Source organism: Telmatherina bonti, assembly GCF_933228915.1.
Source record: "Telmatherina bonti genome assembly, chromosome: 9".
Lineage (NCBI taxonomy): Eukaryota > Metazoa > Chordata > Actinopteri > Atheriniformes > Telmatherinidae > Telmatherina > Telmatherina bonti.
In genome coordinates, this window is record NC_136627.1 from 37,915,955 (window position 1) to 37,934,215 (window position 18,261).

Genomic DNA, 18,261 nt, shown 5'->3' on the forward strand with positions numbered 1-18,261 from the left:
TGTTTTTGTTTTGATGTCATTGTCCTTTAAACTGAGACAAGTTAAGGAATCCACATCCTGGTCTTTAGACCTGCAGTTTTCCAGCTGGTTTAGATGAAAGAGGAAGTCTGGGACCTGCAGAACCTGAACCGAACCAGTTTGAATCTGGACTGAAAAACATTAAAGCAACTTTTTTCTGACAGGAGAAACAAAACAACAGATGTATTTATGAATAAAGGCCAAAGATGAGGATGAAGATTAATCCCACCTACTCATCCTCGTCCCTCCTGGTGAGGCATTCAGGTTCCTGTCGCCACGTGGGTCTTTAAAGGAAAACTACAACGGCCCTGTAGAGTTGGACACACAGACAAGTGACACATTAAACTTCATTATGCAAACCTCTGAATTCTTTCTGTCTTTGGAGTCGGTGACCTCGACAGTTGCCATGGCAACCGGCGTCGCTGGCCCGCCATGTTGTTGCCCCTTCAGGCTTGGCCGCGGTTCAGAGACTGTGTTTGGTTTAAAGACACAGCGGACTCCAGAAGGTCTGGTCTCAGGCCTTCCTGTGGACATTTTCAGTTTATTTATTGTAAATTTAAGTGTCAGCATCAATACAAGTATCGACAATACCAATACTACCAAGGCTAGTATCGTTAGATACCAGTGTGATGAGATGGATATTTCTTTTTCCTGCAGAAGGTTTTCAGTGCAAAGACTTAAATGATGTCAATGAGAAACAAACAAAAGCAGTTTTTTTGCTGTTTGGTTAATTTACACATAAAAGGTATTTTTCATTGTTTTGTTACATTGCTGATGTTTTTTATTTTATATTGTTCATGTGTATAATATTACTCTCAGTATCAGCATAGGTCTCAGTATCAGTATTGTTAGTAACAGTAATAGTAATAGTAATGTTAGTAATAGTATAGTGTTACTATAATAGTGTAATAGTATTAGTATGTGTGTCGGTATCAGTATCAGAGTCATTATCAGTACCAGGATTAGTATAGAAATCAGTATTTACATGAGTATCAGTATCAGTATAAGTTTTAGTATCAGAGTTTAGGTATCAGTATCAGATTAAATATCAGTATTGATACAGGTGTCAGTATTGGCAATACCTGCACTGGATTTACTTGGTATCGTATCGATAACGTGCAGAATGCTGCTGGTGGAAATGGGTTTAGAGTGACTAAAAGTATTTATGTAACTTATTACTTTTTGTTTCTTGGTTTTCATAATTAAAATGGTAGTAGTACCAAAAAGTACCAGAGATCATTGAGCCATAAATATGTGGCTAAACTAAGCAACTATTTTGGTTCACACTAACCTGACATAAGCGTGGTGTTCTGTTCTAACATGGGAGCCCAGTTCCACAGATACATGTAGAAAGTTAGCTTGTGGTGCATGTTTCTACAAGGTTACACATTTTGACAGAACACCAGACCTGCTGGAAACTGGGCTTGAATAGGGTAAAATAATTGTGTTACTTATTATTTGGACTTTTTGTGTCTTGGTTGTCAATTCATTTTGTTTTATGTTTGGTTAGACTGTTGTCTCTTAGTGAGTTATTTGTTCCTGTGAATTTCTTCTCTTTCTGATCATAATAAGTTTTTTTTGGTTGTGACGGCAAGTAAATCCACTCAGAAATTCATTTTTAAACCATTAAATTACAGCTCAGAAACACAGAAAAGAGAAAAAAAGGATTATAAGAAATACAATAAAAGTGCCCAAGATCTCCTCCAACATCCCAGATTTCAGTGGTATTAGCTCTAATATGGAAGTAATGAAAAGCTGAGATTTCAGATGTTAGTTTAATGGATTCCTGTTGGGATTAAACCGGATTAGTTTGTGGAGGGAAAAACACGAACTTCATCCTGTTGTGAAACTTCAGCTGCGACTGGTTTCTTCTTCACAATCAGAACTCCTCAAACAGACCATCCGTAATTCCCAAACATTTTCTCACACAGTCACAGTGACGTGGTGTCACCGACTCATCCTGAAACTAAACAAAGACGGCCCACCAGGTAATGAGCATCTCTCAGCCAGAACCAGGAAGGAAAACCTCCATCAGGACCAGAACCAGGAAGGAAAAACCTCCATCAGGACCAGAACCAGGAAGGAAAAACCTCCATCAGGACCAGAACCAGGAAGGAAAACCTCCATCAGGACCAGAACCAGGAAGGAAAACCTCCATCAGGACCAGAACCAGGAAGGAAAAACCTCCATCAGGACCAGAACCAGGAAGGAAAACCTCCATCAGGACCAGAACCAGGAAGGAAAACCTCCATCAGGACCAGAACCAGGAAGGAAAAACCTCCATCAGGACCAGAACCAGGAAAGGAAAAACCTCCATCAGGACCAGAACCAGGAAGGAAAAACCTCCATCAGGACCAGAACCAGGAAGGAAAAACCTCCATCAGGACCAGAACCAGGAAGGAAAACCTCCATCAGGACCAGAACCAGGAAGGAAAACCTCCATCAGGACCAGAACCAGGAAGGAAAACCTTCATCTGGACCAGAACCAGGAGGGAAAAACTCCCGTTGGACCAGGATTTTGGTATGGTGAGTGATGACGTTTAAATGCGTCCTGCAGTTGTGAAGCACGGTGGTGGATGTATCATTGTCTGCAGTAAGAACATTTCATTGATAAATAGCAGATAAAGAAAAAACAATGAAAACTGTTAAGAGGATAAAGTTTTGGTTTAGTTTATATAAAGAGATTAAAAGCCTGCAGGTATCAGGTTACAACCACCTGAGACGTTCAGGTTCACCTCCAACACAGCAGGAAATCTCAAATCTCCCTTTTTCCACTTCACTTGGCAGGAAGAACTCTGCCCAAACAATCATCACGCTTGGATTGTGGCGCACGCTCCGCACACACTATGAGTTCTCCTCGGCATCATGTGACCCATCAGGCAGCCAGTCAGATGGCTGGTTGTGGTCGTGTTAGAGGGGGAAGCGAGGGAGGCATGCGGCCCGGCGACACCTGACTCCTCATGGTGTTGGAGGTGTTTGTAACGTGTCATTATCTGTCAGTCATTTTTAACATGATCCTATTACTTCAGTTTGAATGAAGATGCAGAAATGATGAAAAATACTGGAACAAATGTGAGAAGAAAACTCAAATGAGGTGAAACTCAACACCTGCTTAAGTCTGTTTTCATCTGAAACTCTACACTTGATTTATGCTCACCGTCCACCTCGCTGGTACTTGGTTGGACCCCCTTCATACTTTAAGTCTTCATGCTTTAAGTCTTTGCGCAGTAATCACTCAAAAAGTCACAGATCCTCTAAAAAAATGTAAGAAAGTGTGAAGATTAATTCCTCCACAAACAACAAATATCTGATTAGTTTGTGGTAGCTAACGCTGAGTCAATATTCTATACAAAATGTATGGTGATCTGATTAGCCTATGGTAGCTAATGCTGAGTTATTCCTCTATAGAAAATGTATGGTGATCTGATTAGCTTACCGTAGCTAATGCTGAGTTATTCCTCTATAGAAAATGTATGGTGATCTGATTAGCTTACGGTAGCTAATGCTGAGTTATTCCTCTATAGAGACTGTATGGTGATCTGATTAGCTTACGGTAGCTAATGCTGAGTTATTCCTCTATAGAGACTGTATGGTGATCTGATTAGCCTACGGTAGCTAATGCTGAGTTATTCCTCTATAGAAAATGTATGGTGATCTGATTAGCCTACGGTAGCTAATGCTGAGTTATTCCTCTATAGAAAATGTATGGTGATCTGATTAGCTTACGGTAGCTAATGCTGAGTTATTCCTCTATAGAAAATGTATGGTGATCTGATTAGCTTACGGTAGCTAATGCTGAGTTATTCCTCTATAGAGACTGTATGGTGATCTGATTAGCCTACGGTAGCTAATGCTGAGTTATTCCTCTATAGAGACTGTATGGTGATCTGATTAGCCTACGGTAGCTAATGCTGAGTTATTCCTCTATAGAAAATGTATGGTGATCTGATTAGCCTACGGTAGCTAATGCTGAGTTATTCCTCTATAGAAAATGTATGGTGATCTGATTAGCCTACGGTAGCTAATGCTGAGTTATTCCTCTATAGAGACTGTATGGTGATCTGATTAGCTTACGGTAGCTAATGCTGAGTTATTCCTCTATAGAGACTGTATGGTGATCTGATTAGCTTACGGTAGCTAATGCTGAGTTATTCCTCTATAGAGACTGTATGGTGATCTGATTAGCCTACGGTAGCCCACGCTGAGTCATTCCTTAATAGAATATGTATGGTGGTCGGATTAGCGTAAGGTAGCTAACACTGAGTCATTCCTTTTTAGAAAACATATGGTGGTCTAATTAGCTTATGGTAGCTAATGCTCACATAGCATTTAACAAAATGTTTAAAACCACTCAAACAGTTTATGTTTGTGGTTCTTCAACTTTTTCCATCACATACTACCTCAGAAGGAACTAGCTTGTGACTGACATCAACGGTAAAAGAAACCCTGAGTTGCCATCAGGCTTCAGACAGCGGTAAACAAGTTGCCGCTGTGCTGTGGTTAGATGGTTTAGCTCCAGAACTGACAACTTTGTGAAACATTTCAGATAAGCTGAAGGGTCTGAGACCATTCTACAAGTTTTAACATCTGGTTAGTAACTTAAAGCTAGTAACTTTCTGACAGTAAAACTCTGTGTACCGGTCATGTTTGATGACACAGTAACATCTATCGTGTGCATTTCTAGAGCACTGCTACCCAGCAACGTGGATTAGCTGTCGATGGGGGGCACTGACGGGAAAATTGGTAAAAGTTCTGTAGCGTCTTTAAGCCAAATAAAAGAGAAAGTATATTTGCGGCACTTTTCTGGTGAAAACTCTCAAACTGCCTGTATGACCTGATAATCATATCTTCACTTTATGGAATTGATTTATTGGCCAGATTTCTACTAACTAAATGTCTTCTGGACATGAAGCAGCTGGTCGACCCAGCTCAGACTCATTTCAGAACCCTGGGCAAGCGAGGTTACCGGCCTGGAGGTCTTTCTCTCTTCCTTCTTTTCTCTCTCGGGGCTTTTAATTGGTCCTGAGCTGGCAGCGGGTCGCCATTGTGGACGTAAAAGAAGCTTAACAGCACGAAGCCGACGTCCAGCGACTCACACACACACTGAGGCTAACAGTTTGAGGCTAATGTGTGTGTGTGTGTGTGTTATCATGCATGCATGATGAGGTGTGTGTGTGCTGGGAGGGTAGTTCATGTTTGTGTTTTGAGGGGGGTAGTTAATGTGTGAGACCTCCTGTGTAGACGTCAGGCGTTGTCTTTATTTCGTCTCCACAGGGGACAAACACACTCAGGATTAACCAGGCAGGTTGACACACACACACACACACACACACACACACACACACACACACACACACACACACACACACACACACACACACACTATGCTGGGTTATTGGTGTGTTTAAGGAGCATCAGATTTACGAGCCTCCCAGCTGTTTATGGCTGTACAGCAGGTTGATTTACCGGGTGGAAGTAAGCCCTGTTCGCTGAGGAAGGGCCAGATGTTTAAATGTGTCTGGAACAAACGCCAGGAACTCAGAAATGTCATTTTTAAAATCTTTTTCTGTTTTTTTATGAAGATGTGAAAACACGCCTCCCCTGCAGAGTTGAGGTGAAAATCAGAGACAAAATGAAAAGTCTTCAGATGGAGTAAAGACTGGGTGGACTCTGAGCTCCGACGAGATCTGAGAGAAAAGCGTTGCAATGATGACAACGTTGAAGGACAGGAAGCGAAAGTCCTTACACTCTGATGTATGATTTATGTATGTGCAGGAAAACTGAACATGTTTTGGCCCAGATTTAGCACATGATGTCATGACAGTAAAAGTTTGACCTTTTGTGACCTCTTTATACCCTGAATGATGTTTTGAGGTGAACAGATGCTTACGCTGTACATCTGCTAAGTGGGTGGAGTTTTAGCTTATTTTGCAAAATCCCAGTATTTTTGTTTGTTTGTTTGTTTGTTTTTGCAAATTGTGAAAACACAAGTAACTTTATTAGAGTTGTTTAGAAACACAGTTTGGAAAGATTGATTGTTGTTGTGGAGCTGATTTTAACAGTCTTTGGTAAAAGATATGGCCCTGATCTGGCCCTATCTGGCCCTCATCTGGCCCTCATCTGGCCCTATCTGGCCCTCATCTGGCCCTCATCTGGCCCTCATCTGGCCCTATCTGGCCCTCATCTGGCCCTCATCTTGCCGTCATCTGGCCCTCATCTGGCACTCATCTGGCCCTATCTGGCCCTCATCTGGCCCTCATCTTGCCCGTATCTGGCCCTCATTTGGCCCTCATCTTGCCCTCATCTGGCCCTCATCTGGCCCTCATCTGGCCCTCATCTTGCCCTCATCTGACCCTCATCTGGCACTCATCTGGCCAACCTCTGGCCCTCATCTGGCCCTATCTGGCCCTCATCTGGCCCTCATCTTGCCCTCATCTGGCCCTCATCTTGCCCTCATCTGACCCTCATCTGGCCCACATCTGGCACTCATCTGGCCTTCATCTGGCACTCATCTGGCCCACATCTGGCCCTCATCTTGGCCTCATCTGGCCCACATCTGGCCCTCATCTTGCCCTCATCTGGCCCTCATCTGGCCTTCATCTGGCACTCATCTGGCCCTCATCAGGCCTTCATCTGGCCCTAACTGGCCCTCATCTGGCCCTCATCTGGCCCTCATCTTGCCCTCATCTGGCCCTCATCTGGCACTCATCTGGCCAACCTCTGGCCCTCATCTGGCCCTATCTGGCCCTCATCTGGCCCTGATCTTGCCCTCATCTGGCCCTCATCTGGCACTCATCGGGCCTTCATCTGGCTCTCATCTGGCCCACATCTGGCCCACATCTTGAGAACCTCTGGCACTCATCTGGCCCTCATCTGGCCTGAATCTGGCCCTATCTGGCCCTCATCTGGCCAACTTCTGGCACTCATCTGGCCTACATCTGGCCCGATCTGGCCCTCATCTGGCCAACCTCTGGCACTCATCTGGCCCACATCTGGCCCTCATCTGGCCCTATCTGGCCCTCATCTGGCCCTCATCTGGCCAACTTCTGGCACTCATCTGGCCTACATCTGGCCCTATCTGGCCCTCATCTGGCCCACATCTGGCCTTCATCTGGCTCTCATCTGGCCCACATCTGGCCCACATCTTGCCAACCTCTGGCCCTCATCTGGCCCTCATCTGGCCTTCATCTGGCACTCATCTGGCCCACATCTGGCCTACATCTGGCCTACATCTGGCCCTCATCTGGCCCTATCTGGCCCTCATCTGGCCCTCATCTGGCCCTCATCTTGCCCTCATCTGGCCCTATCTGGCACTCATCTGGCCCACATCTGGCCCTCATCTGGCCCTATCTGGCCCTCATCTGGCCCTCATCTGGCCAACTTCTGGCCCTCATCTGGCAAACTTCTGGCACTCATCTGGCCCTCATCTGGCCCACATCTGGCCCTATCTGGCCCTCATCTGGCCCTCATCTGGCCCTATCTGGCCCTCATCTGGCCCTCATCTGTCCAACCTCTGGCCGTCATCTGCCCAACTTCTGGCACTCATCTGGCCTTCATCTGGCCCTGATCTGGCCCTATCTGGCCCTCATCTGGCCCTCATCTTGCCCTCATCTGGCCCTATCTGGCACTCATCTGGCCCACATCTGGCCCTCATCTGGCCCTATCTGGCCCTATCTGGCCCTCATCTGGCCCTATCTGGCCCTCATCTGGCCCTCATCTGGCCAACTTCTGGCACTCATCTGGCCTACATCTGGCCCGATCTGGCCCTCATCTGGCCAACCTCTGGCACTCATCTGGCCAACATCTGGCCTGAATCTGGCCCTATCTGGCCTGAATCTGGCCCTATCTGGCCCTCATGTGGCCCTCATCTGGCCAACTTCTGGCACTCATCTGGCCTACATCTGGCCCTATCTGGCCCTCATCTGGCCCACATCTGGCCTTCATCTGGCCCTCATCGGGCCTTCATCTGGCTCTCATCTGGCCCACATCTGGCCCACATCTTGCCAACCTCTGGCCCTGATCTGGCCCTCATCTGGCCTTCATCTGGCACTCATCTGGCCCACATCTGGCCTACATCTGGCCCTCATCTGGCCCTATCTGGCCCTCATCTGGCCCTCATCTTGCCCTCATCTGGCCCTCATCTGGCCCTATCTGGCCCTCATCTTGCCCTCATCTGGCCAACTTCTGGCACTCATCTGTCCTACATCTGGCCCTATCTGGCCCTCATCTGGCCAACCTCTGGCACTCATCTGGCCTACATCTGGCCCTCATCTGGCCCTCATCTGGCCCACATCTGGCCCTCATCTAGCCCTATCTGGCCCTCATCTGGCCCTATCTGGCCCTATCTGTCCCTCATCTTGCCCTCATCTGGCCAACTTCTGGCCCTCATCTGGCCAACTTCTGGCACTCATCTGGCCTACATCTGGCCCTGATCTGGCCCTCATCTGGCCCTCATCTGGCCAACTTCTGGCACTCATCTGGCCCTATCTGGCCCTCATCTGGCCCACATCTGGCCAACTTCTGGCACTCATCTGGCCCTATCTGGCCCTCATCTGGCCCACATCTGGCCTTCATCTGGCCCTCATCGGGCCTTCATCTGGCTCTCATCTGGCCCACATCTGGCCCACATCTTGCCAACCTCTGGCCCTCATCTGGCCCTCATCTGGCCGTCATCTGGCACTCATCTGGCCTACATCTGGCCTACATCTGGCCTACATCTGGCCCTCATCTGGCCCTATCTGGCCCTCATCTGGCCGTCATCTTGCCCTCATCTGGCCCTATCTGGCACTCATCTGGCCCACATCTGGCCCTCATCTGGCCCTATCTGGCCCTCATCTTGCCCTCATCTGGCCCACATCTGGCCAACTTCTGGCACTCATCTGGCCCTATCTGGCCCTCATCTGGCCCACATCTGGCCTTCATCTGGCCCTCATCGGGCCTTCATCTGGCTCTCATCTGGCCCACATCTGGCCCACATCTTGCCAACCTCTGGCCCTCATCTGGCCCTCATCTGGCCTTCATCTGGCACTCATCTGGCCTACATCTGGCCTACATCTGGCCTACATCTGGCACTCATCTGGCCCTATCTGGCCCTCATCTGGCCCTCATCTTGCCCTCATCTGGCCCTATCTGGCACTCATCTGGCCCACATCTGGCCCTCATCTGGCCCTATCTGGCCCTCATCTTGCCCTCATCTGGCCAACTTCTGGCACTCATCTGGCCTACATCTGGCCCTATCTGGCCCTCATCTGGCAGACCTCTGGCACTCATCTGGCCCACATCTGGCCTGAATCTGGCCCTATCTTGCCCTCATCTGGCCCTATCTGGCACTCATCTGGCCCACATCTGGCCTGAATCTGGCCCTATCTTGCCCTCATCTGGCCCTCATCTGGCCCTATCTGGCCCTCATCTGGCCCTCATCTGGCCAACTTCTGGCCCTCATCTGGCCAACTTCTGGCACTCATCTGGCCCTCATCTGGCCCACATCTGGCCCTCATCTGGCCCTATCTGGCCCTATCTGGCCCTCATCTGGCCCTATCTGGCCCTCATCTGGCCAACTTCTGGCCGTCATCTGGCCAACTTCTGGCACTCATCTGGCCTTCATCTGGCCTGAATCTGGCCCTATCTGGCCCACATCTGGCCCTCATCTTGCCCTCATCTTGCCCTCATCTTGCCCTCATCTGGACCTATCTGGCACTCATCTGGCCCACATGTGGCCCTCATCTGGCCCTATCTGGCCCTATCTGGCCCTCATCTGGCCCTATCTGGCCCTCATCTGGCCAACTTCAGGCACTCATCTGGCCTACATCTGGCCCGATCTGGCCCTCATCTGGCCAACCTCTGGCACTCATCTGGCCCACATCTGGCCTGAATCTGGCCCTATCTGGCCCTCATCTGGCCCTCATCTGGCCAACTTCTGGCACTCATCTGGCCTACATCTGGCCCTATCTGGCCCTCATCTGGCCCACATCTGGCCTTCATCTGGCCCTCATCGGGCCTTCATCTGGCTCTCATCTGGCCCATATCTGGCCCACATCTTGCCAACCTCTGGCCCTGATCTGGCCCTCATCTGGCCTTCATCTGGCACTCATCTGGCCCACATCTGGCCTACATCTGGCCCTCATCTGGCCCTATCTGGCCCTCATCTGGCCCTCATCTTGCCCTCATCTGGCCCTCATCTGTCCCTATCTGGCACTCATCTGGCCCACATCTGGCCCTCATCTGGCCCTATCTGGCCCTCATCTTGCCCTCATCTGGCCAACTTCTGGCACTCATCTGGCCTACATCTGGCCATATCTGGCCAACCTCTGGCACTCATCTGGCCTACATCTGGCCCTCATCTGGCCCTCATCTGGCCCACATCTGGCCCTCATCTGGCCCTATCTGGCCCTCATCTGGCCCTCATCTGGCCCTATCTGGCCCTATCTGTCCCTCATCTTGCCCTCATCTGGCCAACTTCTGGCCCTCATCTGGCCAACTTCTGGCCCTCATCTGGCCTTCATCTGGCCCTGATCTGGCCCTATCTGGCCCTCATCTGGCCCTCATCTTGACCTCATCTGGCCCTATCTGGCACTCATCTGGCCCACATCTGGCCCTCATCTGGCCCTATCTGGCCCTCATCTTGCCCTCATCTGGCCAACTTCTGGCACTCATCTGGCCTATATCTGGCCCTATCTGGCCCTCATCTGGCCAACCTCTGGCACTCATCTGGCCCACATCTGGCCTGAATCTGGCCCTATCTGGCCCTCATCTGGCCCTCATCTGGCCCTCATCTGGCCCTCATCTGGCCCTCATCTGGCAAACTTCTGGCCCTCATCTGGCTAACTTCTGGCACTCATCTGGCCTACATCTGGCCCACATCTGGCCCTCACCTGGCCCTATCTGGCCCTCATCTGGCCCTCATCTGGCCCTATCTGGGCCTCATCTGGCCCTCATCTGGCCAACTTCTGGCCCTCATCTGGCCAACGTCTGGCCCACATCTGGCCTACATCTGACCCTGATCTGGCCCTCATCTGGCCTTATCTGGCCCTCATCTGGCCCTCATCTGGCCAACTTCTTGCACTCATCTGGCCTACATCTGGCCCTATCTGGCCCTCATCTGGCCCACATCTGGCCTTCATCTGGCCCTCATCGTGCCTTCATCTGGCTCTCATCTGGCCCACATCTGGCCCACATCTTTCCAACCTCTGGCCCTCATCTGGCCCACATCTGGCACTCATCTGGCCAACCTCTGGCACTCATCTGGCCCACATCTGGCCTTCATCTGGCCCTCATCTGGCCAACTTCTGGCACTCATCTGGCCTACATCTGGCCCTTTCTGGCCCTCATCTGGCCAACCTCTGGCACTCATCTGGCCCACATCTGGCCTGAATCTGGCCCTATCTGGCCCTCATCTGGCCCTCATCTGGCCCTCATCTGGCCCTCATCTGGCCCTCATCTGGCCAACTTCTGGCCCTCATCTGGCCAACTTCTGGCACTAATCTGGCCTACATCTGGCCCACATCTGGCCCTCACCTGGCCCTATCTGGCCCTCATCTGGCCCTCATCTGGCCCTATCTGGGCCTCATCTGGCCCTCATCTGGCCAACTTCTGGCCCTCATCTGGCCAACGTCTGGCCCACATCTGGCCTACATCTGGCCCTGATCTGGCCCTCATCTGGCCCTATCTGGCCCTCATCTGGCCCTCATCTGGCCAACTTCTTGCACTCATCTGGCCTACATCTGGCCCTATCTGGCCCTCATCTGGCCCACATCTGGCCTTCATCTGGCCCTCATCGTGCCTTCATCTGGCTCTCATCTGGCCCACATCTGGCCCACATCTTTCCAACCTCTGGCCCTCATCTGGCCCATATCTGGCACTCATCTGGCCAACCTCTGGCACTCATCTGGCCCACATCTGGCCTTCATCTGGCCCTCATCTGGCCAACTTCTGGCACTCATCTGGCCTACATCTGGCCCTGTCTGGCCCTCATCTGGCCAACCTCTGGCACTCATCTGGCCCACATCTGGCCTGAATCTGGCCCACATCTGGCCCTCATCTGGCCCTCATCTGGCCCCCTCTGGCCCTCATCTGGCCCTCATCTGGACAACTTCTGGCACTCATCTGGCCTTCATCTGGCCCTGATCTGGCCCTATCTGGCCCTCATCTGGCCCTCATCTTGCCCTCATCTGGCCCTATCTGGCCCTCATCTTGCCCTCATCTGGCCAACTTCTGGCACTCATCTGGCCTATATCTTGCCCTATCTGGCCCTCATCTGGCCAACCTCTGGCCCTCATCTGGCCCACATCTGGCCCTCATCTGGCCCTATCTGGCCCTATCTGTCCCTCATCTTGCCCTCATCTGGCCAACTTCTGGCCCTCATCTGGCCAACTTCTTGCACTCATCTGGCCTTCATCTGGCCCTGATCTGGCCCTATCTGGCCCTCATCTGGCCCTCATCTTGACCTCATCTGGCCCTATCTGGCACTCATCTGGCCCACATCTGGCCCTCATCTGGCCCTATCTGGCCCTCATCTTGCCCTCATCTGGCCAACTTCTGGCACTCATCTGGCCTATATCTGGCCCTATCTGGCCCTCATCTGGCCAACCTCTGGCACTCATCTGGCCCACATCTGGCCTGAATCTGGCCCTATCTGGCCCTCATCTGGCCCTCATCTGGCCCTCATCTGGCCCTCATCTGGCCAACTTCTGGCCCTCATCTGGCCAACTTCTGGCACTCATCTGGCCTACATCTGGCCCACATCTGGCCCTCACCTGGCCCTATCTGGCCCTAATCTGGCCCTCATCTGGCCCTATCTGGGCCTCATCTGGCCCTCATCTGGCCAACTTCTGGCCCTCATCTGGCCAACGTCTGGCCCACATCTGGCCTACATCTGGCCCTGATCTGGCCCTCATCTGGCCCTATCTGGCCCTCATCTGGCCCTCATCTGGCCAACCTCTGGCACTCATCTGGCCCACATCTGGCCTTCATCTGGCCCTCATCTGGCCAACTTCTGGCACTCATCTGGCCTACATCTGGCCCTTTCTGGCCCTCATCTGGCCAACCTCTGGCACTCATCTGGCCCACATCTGGCCTGAATCTGGCCCACATCTGGCCTTCATCTGGCCCTCATCTGGCCAACTTCTGGCACTCATCTGGCCTACATCTGGCCCTTTCTGGCCCTCATCTGGCCAACCTCTGGCACTCATCTGGCCCACATCTGGCCTGAATCTGGCCCACATCTGGCCCTCATCTGGCCCTCATCTGGCCCTATCTGGCCCTCATCTGGCCCTCATCTGGACAACTTCTGGCACTCATCTGGCCTTCATCTGGCCCTGATCTGGCCCTATCTGGCCCTCATCTGGCCCTCATCTTGCCCTCATCTGGCCCTATCTGGCCCTCATCTTGCCCTCATCTGGCCAACTTCTGGCACTCATCTGGCCTATATCTGGCCCTATCTGGCCCTCATCTGGCCAACCTCTGGCCCTCATCTGGCCCACATCTGGCCCTCATCTGGCCCTATCTGGCCTACATCTGGCCCTATCTGGCCCTCATCTGGCCCTCATCTGGCCAACTTCTGGCCCTCATCTGGCCAACTTCTGGCACTCATCTGGCCTACATCTGGCCCTCATCTGGCCCACATCTGGCCCTCATCTGGCCCTATCTGGCCCTCATCTGGCCCTCATCTGGCCCTATCTGGGCCTCATCTGGCCCTATCTGTCCCTCATCTGGCCCTCATCTGGCCAACTTCTGGCCCTCATCTGGCCAACGTCTGGCCCACATCTGGCCTACATCTGGCCCTGATCTGGCCCTCATCTGGCCCTATCTGGCCCTCATCTTGCCCTCATCTGGCCAACTTCTGGCACTCATCTGGCCTACATCTGGCCCTATCTGGCCCTCATCTGGCCAACCTCTGGCACTCATCTGGCCTACATCTGGCCCTCATCTGGCCCACATCTGGCCCTCATCTGGCCCTATCTGGCCCTCATCTGGCCCTCATCTGGCCCTATCTGGCCCTATCTGTCCCTCATCTTGCCCTCATCTGGCCAACTTCTGGCCCTCATCTGGCCAACTTCTGGCACTCATCTGGCCTTCATCTGGCCCTGATCTGGCCCTATCTGGCCCTCATCTGGCCCTCATCTTGCCCTCATCTGGCCCTATCTGGCACTCATCTGGCCCACATCTGGCCCTCATCTGGCCCTATCTGGCCCTCATCTTGCCCTCATCTGGCCAACTTCTGGCACTCATCTGGCCTATATCTGGCCCTATGTGGCCCTCATCTGGCCAACCTCTGGCACTCATCTGGCCCACATCTGGCCTGAATCTGGCCCTATCTGGCCCTCATCTGGCCCTCATCTGGCCCTATCTGGCCCTCATCTGGCCCTCATCTGGCCCTCATCTGGCCAACTTCTGGCCCTCATCTGGCCAACTTCTGGCACTCATCTGGCCTACATCTGGCCCACATCTGGCCCTCACCTGGCCCTATCTGGCCCTCATCTGGCCCTCATCTGGCCCTATCTGGGCCTCATCTGGCCCTATCTGTCCCTCATCTGGCCCTCATCTGGCCAACTTCTGGCCCTCATCTGGCCAACGTCTGGCCCACATCTGGCCTACATCTGGCCCTCATCTTGCCCTCATCTTGCCCTCATCTGGACCTATCTGGCACTCATCTGGCCCACATCTGGCCCTCATCTGGCCCTATCTGGCCCTATCTGGCCCTCATCTGGCCCACATCTGGCCTTCATCTGGCCCTCATCGTGCCTTCATCTGGCTCTCATCTGGCCCAAATCTGGCCCACATCTTGCCAACCTCTGGCCCTCATCTGGCCCACATCTGGCCCTCATCTGGCCAACCTCTGGCACTCATCTGGCCCACATCTGGCCTTCATCTGGCCCTCATCTGGCCAACTTTTGGCACTCATCTGGCCTACATCTGGCCCTTTCTGGCCCTCATCTGGCCCTCATCTGGCCCTCATCTGGCCCTCATCTGGCCAACTTCTGGCACTCATCTGGCCTACATCTGGCCCTCATCTGGCCCTCATCTGGCCCACATCTGGCCCTCATCTGGCCCTATCTGGCCCTCATCTGGCCCTCATCTGGCCCTATCTGGGCCTCATCTGGCCCTATCTGGCCCTCATCTGGCCCTCATCTGGCCAACTTCTGGCCCTCATCTGGCCAACGTCTGGCCCACATCTGGCCTACATATGGCCCTGATCTGGCCCTCATCTGGCCCTATCTGGCCCTCATCTGGCCCTCATCTGGCCAAGTTCTGGCACTCATCTGGCCTACATCTGGCCCTATCTGGCCCTCATCTGGCCCACATCTGGCCTTCATCTGGCCCAAATCTTGCCAACCTCTGGCCCTGATCTGGCCCTCATCTGGCCTTCATCTGGCACTCATCTGGCCCACATCTGGCCTACATCTGGCCCTCATCTGGCCCTATCTGGCCCTCATCTGGCCCTCATCTTGCCCTCATCTGGCCCTCATTTGGCCCTATCTGGCACTCATCTGGCCCACATCTGGCCCTCATCTTGCCCTATCTGGCCCTCATCTTGCCCTCATCTGGCCAACTTCTGGCACTCATCTGGCCTACATCTGGCCCTATCTGGCCCTCATCTGGCCAACCTCTGGCACTCATCTGGCCTACATCTGGCCCTCATCTGGCCCTCATCTGGCCCACATCTGGCCCTCATCTGGCCCTATCTGGCCCTCATCTGGCCCTCATCTGGCCCTATCTGGCCCTATCTGTCCCTCATCTTGCCCTCATCTGGCCAACTTCTGGCCCTCATCTGGCCAACTTCTGGCACTCATCTGGCCTTCATCTGGCCCTGATCTGGCCCTATCTGGCCCTCATCTGGCCCTCATCTTGCCCTCATCTGGCCCTATCTGGCACTCATCTGGCCCACATCTGGCCCTCATCTGGCCCTATCTGGCCCTCATCTTGCCCTCCACTGGCCAACTTCTGGCACTCATCTGGCCTATATCTGGCCCTATCTGGCCCTCATCTGGCCAACCTCTGGCACTCATCTGGCCCACATCTGGCCTGAATCTGGCCCTCATCTGGCCCTATCTGGCCCTCATCTGGCCCTCATCTGGCCAACTTCTGGCCCTCATCTGGCCAACTTCTGGCACTCATCTGGCCTACATCTGGCCCACATCTGGCCCTCACCTGGCCCTATCTGGCCCTCATCTGGCCCTCATCTGGCCCTGTCTGGGCCTCATCTGGCCCTCATCTGGCCAACTTCTGGCCCTCATCTGGCCAACGTCTGGCCCACATCTGGCCTACATCTGGCCCTGATCTGGCCCTCATCTGGCCCTATCTGGCCCTCATCTGGCCCTCATCTGGCCAACTTCTTGCACTCATCTGGCCTACATCTGGCCCTATCTGGCCCTCATCTGGCCCACATCTGGCCTTCATCTGGCCCTCATCGTGCCTTCATCTGGCTCTCATCTGGCCCACATCTGGCCCACATCTTTCCAACCTCTGGCCCTCATCTGGCCCACATCTGGCACTCATCTGGCCAACCTCTGGCCCTCATCTGGCCCACATCTGGCCTTCATCTGGCCCTCATCTGGCCAACTTCTGGCACTCATCTGGCCTACATCTGGCCCTTTCTGGCCCTCATCTGGCCAACCTCTGGCACTCATCTGGCCCACATCTGGCCTGAATCTGGCCCACATCTGGCCCTCATCTGGCCCTCATCTGGCCCTATCTGGCCCTCATCTGGCCCTCATCTGGACAACTTCTGGCACTCATCTGGCCTTCATCTGGCCCTGATCTGGCCCTATCTGGCCCTCATCTGGCCCTCATCTTGCCCTCATCTGGCCCTATCTGGCCCTCATCTTGCCCTCATCTGGCCAACTTCTGGCCCTCATCTGGCCCTATCTGGGCCTCATCTGGCCCTATCTGTCCCTCATCTGGCCCTCATCTGGCCAACTTCTGGCCCTCATCTGGCCAACGTCTGGCCCACATCTGGCCTACATCTGGCCCTGATCTGGCCCTCATCTGGCCCTATCTGGCCCTCATCTTTTCCTCATCTGGCCAACTTCTGGCACTCATCTGGCCTACATCTGGCCCTATCTGGCCCTCATCTGGCCAACCTCTGGCACTCATCTGGCCTACATCTGGCCCTCATCTGGCCCTCATCTGGCCCACATCTGGCCCTCATCTGGCCCTATCTGGCCCTCATCTGGCCCTCATCTGGCCCTATCTGGCCCTATCTGTCCCTCATCTTGCCCTCATCTGGCCAACTTCTGGCCCTCATCTTGCCAACTTCTGGCACTCATCTGGCCCTCATCTGGCCCTGATCTGGCCCTATCTGGCCCTCATCTGGCCCTCATCTGGCCCTCATCTGGCCCTATCTGGCACTCTTCTGGCCCACATCTGGCCCTCATCTGGCCCTATCTGGCCCTCATCTTGCCCTCATCTGGCCAACTTCTGGCACTCATCTGGCCTATATCTGGCCCTATCTGGCCCTCATCTGGCCAACCTCTGGCACTCATCTGGCCCACATCTGGCCTGAATCTGGCCCTATCTGGCCCTCATCTGGCCCTCATCTGGCCCTCATCTGGCCCTCATCTGGCCAACTTCTGGCCCTCATCTGGCCAACTTCTGGCACTCATCTGGCCTACATCTGGCCCACATCTGGCCCTCACCTGGCCCTATCTGGCCCTCATCTGGCCCTCATCTGGCCCTATCTGGGCCTCATCTGGCCCTATCTGTCCCTCATCTGGCCCTCATCTGGCCAACTTCTGGCCCTCATCTGGCCAACGTCTGGCCCACATCTGGCCTACATCTGGCCCTATCTGGCGCTCATCTGGCCCTCATCTGGCCAACTTCTTGCACTCATCTGGCCTACATCTGGCCCTATCTGGCCCTCATCTGGCCCACATCTGGCCTTCATCTGGCCCTCATCGTGCCTTCTTCTGGCTCTCATCTGGCCCACATCTGGCCCACATCTTGCCAACCTCTGGCCCTCATCTGGCCCACATCTGGCCCTCATCTGGCCAACCTCTGGCACTCATCTGGCCCACATCTGGCCTTCATCTGGCCCTCATCTGGCCAACTTCTGGCACTCATCTGGCCTACATCTGGCCCTTTCTGGCCCTCGTCTGGCCCTCATCTGGCCAACTTCTGGCCCTCATCTGGCCAACTTCTGGCACTCATCTGGCCTACATCTGGCCCTCATCTGGCCCTCATCTGGCCCACATCTGGCCCTCATCTGGCCCTATCTGGCCCTCATCTGGCACTCATCTGGCCCTATCT